This window comes from Hemicordylus capensis, chromosome 16, assembly GCF_027244095.1.
Source record: "Hemicordylus capensis ecotype Gifberg chromosome 16, rHemCap1.1.pri, whole genome shotgun sequence".
Lineage (NCBI taxonomy): Eukaryota > Metazoa > Chordata > Lepidosauria > Squamata > Cordylidae > Hemicordylus > Hemicordylus capensis.
The window spans coordinates 14881254-14896113 of record NC_069672.1 but is presented as its reverse complement, the minus strand read 5'-3'; the positions used below and the strand labels follow the sequence as shown (position 1 = coordinate 14896113).

The following is a 14860-nucleotide window of genomic DNA, read 5'->3' as shown; positions in this document are numbered from 1 at the left end:
ATGGTGCCGTCCGCTCAGAACCGTTCTGCGCATGCGAGATGGAGAGAGGGTGGGGGAAATACGATGAGATAAGAAGACAGGGGAGGAGGGAAGAAAAGACCCCGCAGCGACGTTTCGGAGGGGGCTGGTTGGCTGACACTGCGCATGCCCAGCAGGGAAGACTACGTCATAGGAGCGTCGGGGAGGGGAAAGAGCTAGAAAAGAGCGGGAAAAGCCGTTGCGCTGTGAGGGAAGTGAAGCGAGGCTTTGGGCAGCGCGCATGCGCGGCGGAGCTGTGGGGTGCGTTTCGGGCAGTTAGTCAATTTCTGTCAGGCCAAAAGAGTTATGAAGTTGTGTGAACAGTTTTCTGATATGTTCCTCCTCAACAGTGAGCCTCGAGATCTTTTTCACTGCCCCTTAGGCGTGTGAACTCACAAAAACGGAGTGCCTCAGAGCGAGTGCAGAGTGCTTTTCCCCACACCTTTAGGATTGAGGGGGACCCTCCCTCAGTTAGGGTGGGAGCTTGTTAGGGTCCCAGAAGTATACCCAGACTTTCAGACACCCCCACCCCATGGTTTCATAAAGTGGTTTCCAGTCAGATATAAATGAATATGTATTAATAAAGCAATATGCAGAACCGTATGTGCTGAGATAAAAAAAGAGAAGAAACAGCGATAAATGTGAAAACAAACTGCATTCAGGTAAAAAAAACCACCCTATATAACCTCTTTTACTATTTTATATACACATGCGCATGTAAATCTAAGTTACAATTATGAACACAGCTAGACAAATTCATGGCAGTTCTCGAGGTGCATAATGGAGCACATAACACAGCAAAAAAATTAAAAGACGAGTTAAACTGTCTAAAATGTCAATACTATAATGTTCAAGTGTATCAATACTAAATGTTTTCCATTGTCACCTAGAAACAGTGTAACAGTTGCCTAGACTCTGCAGAATGAGTTGGCAACTTAATGCATAGTTTATTTTGTTTATTTGTGCCTTGCATAAATAAGCAACTCCAGGAGGGGTACAAGACAAACACGTAACAATAATATTTAGCTGTAATACAACATCAAAACAGGCAAGCAAGAAGCTGCAAGAAACAAAGAAGAAGAAGAACAGGAGGAGGTGGGAGACAAAATGAAGCCAAAATAAAACCAGCAACCAATTTAATGCATAGTGATGTAATTGATTGATTGATTGATTCATTGCTATGTAGGTATGCAGGAAAGTCCAGCAACAGCATCAGCCTCTTGGACACCTGTCTGGATATGTAAGACCAATACCACACAGCAGACCTCATCAACTCAACTATGTATTGCTAACAACGCAATGAAAACGTTCGGCGCATAAAACAGATTGATGTGTGGCGAAGAGAACTGCTTATCAATAGACTATCTCGTTTCTAGTCCATTTGGATCTAGAATTCTTCACTCTAAGAGGATATCGTACAGGCCGGCCACTCACACAGTCTTCTGCAAAACCGAAATTGTCCCCCTAGTTCTCTCACCTAGCCTGAGGCCTTCTGGGCTTGCTAGTAAAGAAGTTGTGCACATCTTCCACCCTTAGACATTAGGCATCCTCAGAGCCGCTAAAGCAAATATAAAATAGCAATTAATAGTAAAACAAAACAAATTTACCAGCAATAATATTTGATACCTTAAAAGCAGCAAAACTACTGTGAGGAAAGAATAAGAGACACAAGAAGACTGGTGAGAAAAAAATCTTAAACAAAGGCCATTTTAACTTGTCACCAAACAAGCACAGTGAGGGCAGAGGCAGAGCTTGCTGGATCTGCAGGGGCTGTGGATACTGCCGTTTAGGTGCTGCAAAAGAGGAGTCCTCAGTCCACAGTTCATAGTACCCATAACTGCTTGGAAGATTATTTACATGCTTATCTGCGATGATGCTTGGCAAGAAGAGGTGGGCAGAAAAATAGCTTAATATGATGATCCTATCCACCTGTACCTAGGAGTAAGTCTCACTGGAAATGGTGTGTTTCACTTCTGAGTAAACAAGCATAGGAGTGTGCTATCAGCCGAACCTACCTCCAAAACCTTTAGCAACTCTGCAAAGAAACTAACCAGTCCACTGCTTGAAACATCTTCTGATGCAAGGTAACCCTCTGGATACCATAAATCCTCCTATTTGGTACTTTATGGCGACAAAACTGTAAAACAATCAATTAACAGCTCTCCCTGTTACTTTTAAAAAAATTAATCTTCTTTATGTCCCCAGATAACTGCCTTTGCGCATTTCTGTACATTATTATAAAAATATCTGGATTAAGAATGATATAAGCCCCTCATCATAGACTCATCCATCAAAGCAGACCCATTAGTTGCAAAGCCATGGATGGCAGGGACATTTGTAATGTGCTGGCAGGTTTTCTTTCAAACCACTGTTGTGCTGGGGATTTTCTAAAGAGTTGTTGCTCATCTCTGATAGATGCCTGTTATGGCATCAACCCTGCCTGTTGATGCTGTAATGGTGAAAGAGGGCCAAATGAAGTAATTTCTCTTTCCACACACTATTCTGCTTCCACAGTGGTTGTAAAACAACCTATCTACAGGTCATCCCTTGTCAGGGCCGGATTAAGATAGTGCGGGGCCTGTAGCATATGTTATAAAAGGGCCCTAAAGTAAGCGTGACAAGAAATTTCCAAGAGGCTATGGACAGGCTATTTCCTTCGGGCTGCTGCAAGCCCCAGCTTTTCACCATTTGGAGCATTGCCTGGGCAGAAAAGCGAACTTTCCCTTCAACAGGAATGAATGAAACTGCGAGGGCTGGGTGACCAGTGAGCACTAAGACCACAACAGCTCTTTTCCCTCCTAGGGTGGATTGCAGAAACAGAGAGGAGGAGAGATCTCCAGACACAAGAGTAGGTTATAGGAATAGGAGAAAAGCTTGCAAACATTTAGTTTGGGGCCCTAAAAAATGTGGGGCCCGAAGCAAATGCTACTTTTGCTACTAGGTTAATCCGGCTCTGTCCCTTGTATAAGAACTTGGCTGCTAAGAAACCTCTGCATGTCTGCCATTATGGAAATCCCAGATGCCACTGGAAATTCTGGGGCAGTACTTTATTCATGTGTAAGGCACTAGGTGGGCCTGGTGCTCACCATCACAATGCTTGAACTGGGGATATGCCCTAAAATGCTCACAACAGAGAAGATCAGCGATGGTGGATTCATTTCCTTTCATGAACACTTATCTGTTTTTGCCTTGCTCTGCAGTCCAAATACACTCTTAGAGCAGCTTACAAGAAAATGCTAACAAACAATAAAAACCATGACACTGCACATCAAGCACCTTAGCAGACAGTACTCCAGGATTTAAAACCCTGCCTGTTGATGCTGTAATGGTGAAAGAGGGCCAAATGAAGTAATTTCTCTTTCCACACACTATTCTGCTTCCACAGTGGTTGTAAAACAACCTATCTACAGGTCATCCCTTGTCAGGGCCGGATTAAGATAGTGCGGGGCCTGTAGCATATGTTATAAAAGGGCCCTAAAGTAAGCGTGACAAGAAATTTCCAAGAGGCTATGGACAGGCTATTTCCTTCGGGCTGCTGCAAGCCCCGGCTTTTCACCATTTGGAGCATTGCCTGGGCAGAAAAGCGAACTTTCCCTTCAACAGGAATGAATGAAACTGCGAGGGCTGGGTGACCAGTGAGCACTAAGACCACAACAGCTCTTTTCCCTCCTAGGGTGGATTGCAGAAACAGAGAGGAGGAGAGATCTCCAGACACAAGAGTAGGTTATAGGAATAGGAGAAAAGCTTGCAAACATTTAGTTTGGGGCCCTAAAAAATGTGGGGCCCGAAGCAAATGCTACTTTTGCTACTAGGTTAATCCGGCTCTGTCCCTTGTATAAGAACTTGGCTGCTAAGAAACCTCTGCACGTCTGCCATTATGGAAATCCCAGATGCCACTGGAAATTCTGGGGCAGTACTTTATTCATGTGTAAGGCACTAGGTGGGCCTGGTGCTCACCATCACAATGCTTGAACTGGGGATATGCCCTAAAATGCTCACAACAGAGAAGATCAGCGATGGTGGATTCATTTCCTTTCATGAACACTTATCTGTTTTTGCCTTGCTCTGCAGTCCAAATACACTCTTAGAGCAGCTTACAAGAAAATGCTAACAAACAATAAAAACCATGACACTGCACATCAAGCACCTTAGCAGACAGTACTCCAGGATTTAAAACTAACAAATCTAAGGTCCAGATGTGACATGAGAGACACTAGTAAATAATACTGTAGATATATTATGCTGCCAGATTGAGCAATTCCAAAAAAGTTAATTTGGTGGGGAAACTGTACAGTTAGGCTTGAGGTTCTAAGAGCTGTGGCACATAAAGCTGTGGCTGCATATCACCTGGCTATTGAATTATTCTCATTCTCTCTCTCTCTCCCTCTCATTTGTGACAGAAGCAACCTTTGTTTAATGAAGATGATAGCCAAGACCTCTGTAGAGACCCAAACACCAAAATTTTTGAAGAGCAGGCTCCACACAGGTAAGCATCTTGCCAGAAGTAGTGGGCAGACTCAGTGTGTGTGTGTACATGTGTGTCTCCTACCTATTAAAATGATGATGCTGTTTTCACGATCGGCGAGAAAAGCTTCTTCTGGGAAGAAGAAAAGCTTCTTCTTCTGAGAGTGCTTAGCCCACTCTCCCTGCAGACAATCAAAAGGCAGCCCTGGGTAGCCTGACTGGCTGCCCACACGGCTGCTGGCTCCGTCATGGAGGTGGCGGGGGCTGTGAGGATCGGGGGCTGCATGGCCCCCAGAAACAAGTGTGCGGGCCATCCTGGAGAGACCCCCCAAGCCTGGGGCCCAGTCAGGGGTCTACTCATGTTTCGCCACATGCCACGGTAACACGCAAGCAAAAAAAATGAGGTTAACAGAGCGCTCACTCCATTAACCTCATTTAAGGGGAGGGGGAATTAGGCGGGCTAGCTGCCTTGGGAGCACCGGGCTCACCTGCAAGCCCGGTGTTTCCCACGATCCCTGGAAAGCAGGCTAAGCTCCCTTAGCCCGCTTTCTAGTGATCGTGGGAATATCCCCATTAACTAAAAGGGAGACATTTTAAAAAACCTTCCAACTATGTGGAACCTCCAAATCTAGAGACAGTATACCTGAGCTGTTGCCTTCATCCCTATTTATAGGCTTCCCAGACACATCTGGTCGACCCTGTGGGAAATATGATCCCAGATTAAAAGGACCTTTGATCTGATCCTTCAGGGTTCTGCCTGTAGTCTTATGTACAGACTCCAGTTTGCATGTTGCATTACACTTCATAAGTTTCGCACAACACTGAGTCCTTTTCACAATTTTCCTCTTATAATTTCACTCTCCTTCACACTTCTCCTCTCTGTCCCTTGAACCTGCAATTTTATGCTGGGCAATTAACAGAAATGATTTCCCTTGGCCTAACAGCACTGTTGGGCATGTAAAGAGGTGCTTTGCCAGCTACCCTCATGCCATGGCAAGAGTTCAGAGTGTGCCCTCTGGGGGTATAAACAAAAGCAGCTCCTGTAGCCGCCAAGTGTGCTTAGCTAAATGCACCCGCCAGCACAATACATAACCCAGTGCAATAATGATTTGTTGCCCCAGGTTAAATGCACCCATGTGAGCAAGTAAACGCCGGTGTAACGATTAGCTGCTGGCCCTCATAAAGGTTGCAATGGAGTAGCAAAGGAGCACTAATAGGCATCTAAATATAGCTTTGTGCTAAGGAGGTTAGCTACAGGTATCCCATGAGCATAGCCTGTTTGACCTTCAGTGCAGCCCAGTCTGTATGAAGCAGGGATAACCATATACCTCTCCGAGAGTTAGCTTGGTAGCAACCTGGACCACTGATGTCAGGGCACAAAGAAAAGGAAACATTCTGTTAAGTTGTTGATAAGATACTATGATTTAAATGTTTGTAGGAAGGAAAAGATGGGTGAAATGAAAAATTTCTTTAGGATTCTGTTAATTATGTACAAAAATAGGATTGTCCCCAGTGATAATGTGAGAGAAGAGGTATTAGCTATGATATGATCTCACAGGGATGCTCTCTACATACTGTTTGTGCCTCTGTGACCCCTCCATACACCTTTTTAAACTCTAAATTTTCTTTCTTTTCTTGTCTATTCTTATATTTATTTATTTATTTATTTATTTTATTTTTTACATTTATATCCCGCTCTTCCTCCAAGGAGCCCAGAGCGGTGTACTACATACTAGAGTTTCTCTTTCACAATAACCCTGTGAAGTAGGTTAGGCTGAGAGAGAAGTGACTGGCCCAGAGTCACCCAGCTAGTATTATGGCTGAATGGGGATTTGAACTCATATTTGTACTATGTCTTTTTTTTAAAAATAGATATGTGGGTGTGGCCTGCTTGAAATCTAGTCTTTTGAAAGAGTTTTCTGAAAGATGCATTCAAATTTCCCCTCCTTTGCCTGTGCACTTTACTTTTGTTTGGTTTAAAGTTCCTAGTTCTCATGACTGAAAATGCAGACTTGTGAACAGCCGTTCAGAGGTCAGGTGATAGTTTCTGCTCCCTAACTTTCTCCTATGGCTTCTGTCTATTTGCACTTTGACCCACCAACATTTCCCTAGCCCTTACAAACAAAAACTTCCAAATTTTGCAAAAACTTCAGTGTGAGAAGCAAACTAGATTTGAATTTTAAATTTGCTTTCTTCCAAATAAATAATGGGTTTTCTTTGTGAATGTTACAATAAAGTTGTCCAGAAGTTGTCCTATCAGGAAATGGCTTGAAGAAGATTCTGTGCGCAGGTAATACTCTATCCACAATAATCCATTCTGCTAAAAATTAGTTTGATTTCTCTGGCATGACACTTTGCTGGTACATATGAAGTTGCCTCCTACTGAGTCAGACCCTGGTCCATCCAACTCAGTACTGCCTACACTAACTGGCAGCAACTCTCCAGCTCCATGCAAAATGGATGCTCTCTCATTGAGCTACAGCGTCCAAATCCCATCTTGCCACAGATCCAGTTAGTGTCTTTCCGGCTCTCAAAGTGATTTGTCAAAATCTACGTCAGCTGTGAATATTTTTTTTAATGTCTCCTCCCTTATATTCCAGATTCCAAAGCCATATATCTGGAGTTGGCATTTGGGCACTTCAGCCTAAGTGAGCAATTCCAGCTTGCGGGGTGGGGGGTGATATCCACAGGGGTGGAAGGGGGCACAAAGCAGCTCTTGCTGGGAATACTGCAAACATGCTATCTTCTCCAGCCATTAGCTCCCTCAGCACAGCAAGATGTAAGCAGCTAAAAGATCCCAGTCTAAATAACATACAAGAGCTGGCAATTACCACAGCAGGAGGCGACAGTAGAGCTCTTCCAGCGCAGCTGTTTTCCCATTAAAACCAGAAAGTCATTTGCACTCGGGGACTTGTAGCTGCTGCTGTTGCAGCATCAACAAAGAGGGCAGGAATAAAATGTCTCTTAGTTTTCCCAATAAAGGGCAGGATGGGGTGGGGGAGGTTAGGTATTATCCTGTGGTGGCTGGGGATCAGGAGACTTTAGAAAGGATCCAGGGGTGGGGCACTGGTGGTGTTTTGGGTTTTCTTTTTTTACATCTCTCCACCAGAGGTTGTTCTTCATCCAGGAGCAGGGATGGGCCACTGGGGAAACTGTTTAGGCAAGACATTGTAATACTTTATCATCAGTAGCAGCAAAGCTACACGAAGGAAAATAGTAAATGAATTAACTCCCCCTGAACTGAACTAGGTACCCCCCTCTACGATAACTGAGTAATAACTGAAAAGAAAACACAGAGCGAAGAATGAAAGAGCGAAGGACACCAGAAACAAAGAATTAACGGAACAATGCAGGAAAGCATAAACAAGGGCAAACTGGAATTTGGGGAAGTTAGGAATTCAGAATAGCACACGGACTGGGGTCAGCGACATTGCTAACAGCATCTGAGCAATTGACAGACTGCTAATTATATATGGTTCAAGAGAACCAGCAGCCAGTCACGCTTCCCTGAGTCAGCACTTCTGCTTCCTCTCTTGTTATCTCCTGCACCTGTGTGATTCCCACTGAGCTTGCCTCTTGAAATGTCTTCTCAAGACAGGTGAAATCCCAGGCTCCTCCGCATCAGAAATCATGTCTGGCAGCTGTTCTGAATCCTCAGCTCCAGAGTCTGGTCTCCCTGCCAAATCCTGTTGCTGTGCCTCTGAGCCCTCACTAGCAGGCGAATCCTCCTGCTCTGACTCTTCTGAGTCAGAAGTCTGAGCCATGACAAGAACATGGCTTCCAAGTGAAATGATAGCTAGGCACTGAAATCAGCCACATGCTCACATCAGCCTGAGCAACAACCCCTCAAACCCGTCTCACACTTTGAGAACTCCGGATTTCAAAATGAAGCCAACAGTCATGGTAGCATGAACACCCTATCCTTTACAAAATGCCCCATAATCACATATAGAGGCGAGTCTCACAATCAGTGAGACTTGCCTCTAGGGGGTTTGTGGGGAGAGCGAGCTTAGCCTGCTCTCCCCACAGACAAGCAGGCAGGAAGCCCTGGGAGGCTAGATCGGCCGCCCACACGACTGCCGGCTCTGTTACGGAGCTGGTGGGGGCTGTGGGGATCGGGGGCCGTGCGACCCCCCAGAAGAGACCCCCAAGCCTGGGAGGCAGCTTGCAGATGACCAAAAACCGAGCCAGGGAGGCTGCTTGCAGATGACACATGACCAAAAAACCCAGGTTAGCGGAGTACTCACTCCACTAACCTGGGCTAAGGGGAGGGGGAATTAGCGGAGTTTGCTGCCGGGAGCCACACGGCTCTCTTAGCCCGCTTTTTGGTGGTTGTGAGAATGGCCTCATAGAATCATAGCTGCTGCAACACAGTCCTTTTGCCTGAGAACAGTGTCTGTAATTCTCCCAAGTTAGATATTCCAGAATAGTAAATAGTTCTGTTTTCCAGCCTTCCCAACACAGCTCTTGTGAGAGGAGGTAATTTCAGCATCCTTCTTAGAATCAGATTACAGAAGCCATTAAATTCTGCTGGTTTTTTGTTTTTTTAACTGTGGTGATTGCCCCATCCTGTTTGGCGGAGCAGAGTGGTTGCTTTCAACCCCCACTTATTCCTCCAAACCAAGTGTAAAAGTGCAGCAAGAAGGTTGCAGCCATACAAAGAGCAAGCCTGACCCCTGGAGGGGAACTGCCAAGGTGTAACTAGCCAGGATTAGAGCTCAACCAGCTCACACAGCAAGAGACCGACTCTGTGTCTGGCAAAGGAAGAGGAGCTGCCTTTGTGCGTTCGGGGACGTCATCCTTAAACACATGTAAGAAGGAGAAGAAGGGGTTGATTTCCCCCCCTGCCACTTTTAGGGGCAGTAGAAACCAAGATTCAGAAACTTGCCATGAAATGCGAAACAATCACATTAGGCACAGTCCCCCTGGCAGTAGGTCTGTGCTGCCAAATTTTCACTGCAAATAAATTCAAGATAAAAGGAGAGAGGCTTGAAATGCCCTCCCCAAACCCCTCACTGTATCTTTTTCACTCCCTGTCTCCCCACGTTTTGCAGCCATTGCTTTCCCACTTCCTTTAGTGATCACAGCCAATCATGGATCACACAACTATTTCACAATACTACATAGCCAAGTTACTGTATAGTAGAGATGTGCACAAACCAAGGTTCATGCTCTGGTTCAAGGCCGAACCGGTTTGGGTTGCTGCCAAACCAGTTTGGCTGTTTGAGTGTGGCGCTGGAGGGGTGGCAAGCAGGACATTTAAAAGTGAGTACATCAGGTCCTTATCTGCTCATCCACGGCTCTATGTAGCTTCCTGCTGCTGTGATGCTCTCCCCAACAGCCCTCACACAGCACCAGCACGCACACGGTCTCCATGCATTTGCAGATGCCATTTGCATGGTCAGCATGGTGTTTATGACATAAAGCCAGTTCAAACCAAAACCATTGCTTTACAACAATCCTGAAATGTAGGCCAGTATTATCTACATATTACAAATGGCAAGCTGAAAGCGGCTTGCCTCAGGCCTTTTTATAAGTTAATGGGAAAGCAAGATTTGAGCCAAGGTCTTCCTTGGCAGGATGCCTCTGAGTACCAGTTGCAGGGAAGTAATGGCAGGAGAGAGGGCACGTCCTCAACTCCTGCTTCTGGCTTCCAGCAGCATCTGGTGGGCCACTGTGCGAAACAGGATGCTGGACTAGATGGGCCTTGGGCCTGATCCAGCAGGGCTGTTCTTATGTTCCTGATTTGTAGCTCAGTCACTTAACTATACTACACTACACCAGCTCTCAATAAGAACTCATATCCTCTCTCTGGCTTTATTCAGAGCTGCTGTGTTCTTAATGCATGCCAGTCAAGGGAGATGTTTCCTAGCATTTGTCTCCGGTAGCATTTTGTATTCTGCCCAATAAAAGAATATTTCACTAAGAGACCAAGTCACATCACCCTGGGGCACTGGTCTCTTTCACCGCTTGGTCCTTGGGTTGTCTGAGGAGATTTGTCAGTGCTTCCTGGATGGCTCACTTTCTCCTGCCAGTGGGAAAAGATGAAGTCACCCACAAGCAATAGGGCTGGCATTTTTCTTTGGAGTCAGTGCAAAGAAGCATGAAACTTGCTTGGTGGAACTTCCTTGGTTGGGTTAATCTTGTTGGGTATCCAACAAAATTCTGCACAAATCTCAAGCGCATAGATGTATAGTGCACTAATGCTCTTAAATCAGTGGCATGGACAGTTCAGCTGTTTGTTGTGCCAACTATATCTTGGCTGCATTCACACAGTCACAATCTGTATGACCATTTATTTATTATGATATTGTTATACCGCTTTTCAACAAAATGTTCACAAAATGGTGTATACAGTACATACATTTTAAAAGGGTTCCCTGTCCCAAAGAGCCTCACAGTAGGTTTATATATTCCCCAAAGTGTATATTCACCACAAGCACATGTCTCACAAAGTATTGTGTTACAGACACTAGGGCAGTTCACACAATTGATACTCCTGTGGACTGGGCTATGCTAGTTCACTTATAGATCACCCCCTCTTTGGTAACAGAGTCCCACCCACTTTAAAGCATATCCCCAGCTCAATAACGCCAGAATTTCCAAAGAGAGAACCAAGATCTCTGGTATTCCTGCCTATCACACTGTTTTGCTAAGTCTGGTGAAATTTTGCACTTTGGACATGAGGGGGCAGTGTTATCTGTAGTATGACTACCCATGGTGGTGGACCCTTTTGCCTAATTCTGGAACAGTGGAAGGAATACGCTGTTCTCTTCTACAGATCCAAAGCGTCTGTGTCATGAAATTTGCAATGTCCTTTCCAAAATAAAAAGTCGCATATACATTTCATGCTGCGTTAGTCACATCGTGGAAGATGCTGGCCCTCAGAAAGATCAACAGACTAAACTCACTGTTTGCTCTCACAGAAAAGGAGTCTGATTGCTGCAGTTATGGATGCAGATTTAGGAAGTTGCTGCTGCTGCATTGAGAGCTTCATAATAAGTTTTTAACGTTCACTGAGGGGGCTATAAAACATAAAGGATGAGAATTTCCATATTTGATAAAGTCCTTGATTGGCAGCTTTATGATCTCTGGAAGATGCCTGGCTTTCAAGACAATCAGCTTGTGGGAATTATTTCCTTCCCTTCCCTTCCCCTGCTCCCCAAGAGGGAAAATAAGCTTGCTGCTTAAGTTGTGCACATTGCTAATTGCGTTTTAATAAGTCTCTTAAAATCTTTCCATATTTCTTTTAATATCCCAATATTAGACAAAGTGATTGCTGGGAAACACTAGAGGACACTGAAATTTATGAAAGGGAGAGCATCCTAATGAGGCTTCAGTGGCAAAACACTGCTAAACGAGGCAATAGGAATACTCCTCGGCTTGGATCAGTCCCCAAATATTCCACCTGGAACTGACTCAAACATTAATGCACCTTTCCGGCTCATAACTGACTCACGAAATGGACACTCTTGGGCTCATAAAGCAGCCTCTTTCTGCTTTATCAGAATTGCCTGGTGTTCTAGATTGGGAACACATTAGGGCCTATTCCAGGCTTGCAAATAGGTAACCCTCTCACCTGGGTCACCTGAGAAAGATAAGAATGGCTTCCTGGAGGCCATGTAGGAAAGATAACTTGTTTCTTTCAGGTTGATGGTTTTCCATAAATATCATCTGGTTTACATACATACACTAACATAGTGTATGTGTGCCCAGTTAAGCTAATGAAAATATTTGTGGACAGAGGCATCGCTGGGGGAGAGGGGACCTGTGTTCACCACTCTACCCGGTGGGCCCGTGGAGTAAGGGAGATAATGAAGAAAATAGGGAGAGTGGGGGGGGGGGCTCAGGAGCTGGGGGAGCCAGGTTATTTGAACCCATTCGCTCAATTATAGCTACACCCCCGTTTGTGGACTTATTTGAAAGTCTGGCATCTGGTGGCCTCAGAAGCCTGTGCTGGTGTTGTTCTTCCCCACACCACCCTCATAGAAATGTCCATCCACACCATGCAGGCAGAATTCTGCTCTCCACACGCCTTCAGAAGCACCATCCCTCTGGCACTTCCCAACATCAGCTGAAAGCAGAATTCTGTGCATGGAAGCAGGTGGACATCACCAGCTTACTATGGACTGGGAACCCCCATGTGTAGACTTTTCCCCTGGCCATGACTCTCCCAGATAGGCATGTGGATAGCTCCTCCACACTGGCTACATTCAGAAGCAATTTCCTCTCTTATCCAGTCAACTTTTCACCTGGAAAGTGGCTGAAATGTATCTTTCAGCTATACTAATTAATAGATGCTGTTACCTCTGATTGCATGTAACTACTAGATAATATCTTCCATTGAAAGTAGGATTTGCTGGCATGCATGAAATGTATAAATAATACGGGAGCATTTCTGTCCTCCGTGCTTGCCACTGGGTGGCCTAGCACTTCGATCCTGCAGGCAGTGCTAGGGAGTCCTCCACTCAGCAGGCTTTACGCTGAGTTTTCTGCAAGGCTTTACTGCAAACTCAATTTTATCCCCAAAACCCAAAGCAAAAAGTGAATAGATAGATAGATAGATAGATAGATAGATAGATAGATAGATAGATAGATAGATATAGTTAGGGCTGCACTCTAACAAACTAGTGCAGTGAAAAACCCAAACTGCGAGTGAAGTGTTCCCTGATAGCTCTCAGGGAATTTGGGGATAAATCTGCCCAATATGTGAATGCACACCCTCCATTCCAGAGGAGATGCAAGCTAAAGGGCTTTAAAAGCCCTGTGTGAAATCTTCTAGGTGTCTGACTGCCCTTTGTATACAGATGCATATTGCCAACCATTCCTGGGGCTTTGCAGTATACAAAGGGATCCTCTCTCGAGCATCCCTCACTTGGGCACTTTGTTGGACCCTACAACGGAATCACATCGTATCTCGGAGGTGTGCTTCCATACTTCCTGTGTTGTAACACCGCAGTCCCTACACGGATAGCAGGGTGCCGTTCACATTTTCAATGCCTTGTTTTGAATTTAATCGCTGCAATATAGAGCTAGGATGTCGTATTTCCAGCGTAAGAAAGTTGCTGTTTTTTGGGGTTGTTAGTTTCCGTGAGATTGCTCCCCCTGCTGTTTACATTTTGGAAGTGACTTGCCTGAATGGAGGCATTTTGCTGCTGTTGAGCAACTAGACTGGAAAGTGCCCTGCAGTGATGACCATGTATATATCTCTATAGAGTTTTTCAAACACATAGCCTGAGGCAGTTCTCATAGAAATAAAAGCTGTAGGGTTAATTTGGTTGTTTCCTCCAGTGTTCGTGAGTCAGATCTGAAGGCCTCCTTGTGACTAGCATGAAGAAAAGCAATATGTCTATATATAGCTATCTTGATATCCATAACTGATCCCAAATGTCTTTTCTTAGTTCCACATAAAACCAGGAGATGTTCCCTAAAGGTCCCCTTTCTTGCCAGCAGGCTGGGAGGCACATGTTCCCCTCGAAATGCTGTGTAGGAAGTAAATGTCCAGCTACTTATCCTCTTTTTCATGTGGTTCCTTTAATCCCCCAGATTGGGTTACAGAGCCATTTTACAGTTTCAATTTTACAAAGCAAAAATATCCTTTAATGTTGGCATTTCTGAAGAAAAAAGGCTTCAATCAAAACATGTGCTCCTGCTGCGTGTTTGTGGGGTTTCTTTCTTTCTTTTTACATTTCTCCAGATGTGGCATGTGGAAAAGAAACTAAAATGTGGCATCCAGGTCCCCTCACAGGGCGACAAGATAAGAATGCAAGGTCTCCCTCAAAGGGTCCTTGTATAGGTTTTCTCTAAAGCTGCTGTTATGACTCTCGCAGGCCGAGGTCCTAGGGACAATTTATTTGGAGACAAATTGCTTACATTCTGGGGAAGTTGACTTTGATGCCCTACATTGCTCCTTGGCCCTTTTCATGGGCAGCAGGAGCAGGATAACATGTGTTCACTCCCCAGCTTGCTGCACCAGGGGCTGTCATCATCCGCCTCCACATCAGCTGCTTACAGTGACTGCTACTGTCTCACCTCTGTGGCACCCCTGAACTTAGGACCAGATCTAGGGGCATGCAGGCAACCCCCCTGGGACTCTGGGCTGAAGCTGGGAATTCCAGTTATTCTTAAAATTAAGAAACCTTGGAGAAGTCGCTGCCAGTCTGTGCAGACAATACTGAGCTAGATAGATCAAGGGTCTGACTCAGTATATGGCAGCTTCCGACGTCCCTATCTCCCTAACCTGTAGGATTAGATGGAACACATTTGTTTTTATTTGCTCATGAATATGTAGATGTGTCATTTTCTAGGGCAGGACTACATCAAGTATGCAGTTCGTGCATCAGTGCTGTGAAAGGGACCACAAGTCCAATAACAAAAC

The 14860-nt window shown here is 45.0% G+C and overlaps 1 protein-coding gene across 4 annotated transcripts in view; it reads left to right on the top strand.

Annotated features, from left to right (window-relative positions):
- Positions 1 to 99: 99 nt before the first annotated feature.
- Positions 100 to 14860, top strand: part of CASZ1 (castor zinc finger 1) — a 375530-nt gene continuing 360769 nt past the window's right edge. For 2 of the 4 annotated variants that reach the window (XM_053281214.1, XM_053281206.1), the window contains exons 1-2: positions 100 to 680; positions 4419 to 4504. The gene's annotated coding sequence lies outside the window, so the exon portion shown is untranslated. Of the gene's footprint in view, positions 681 to 1692; positions 2103 to 4418; positions 4505 to 14860 lie in introns of those variants that run through there. The other 2 variants (XM_053281208.1, XM_053281207.1) reach the window with 2 other exon arrangements.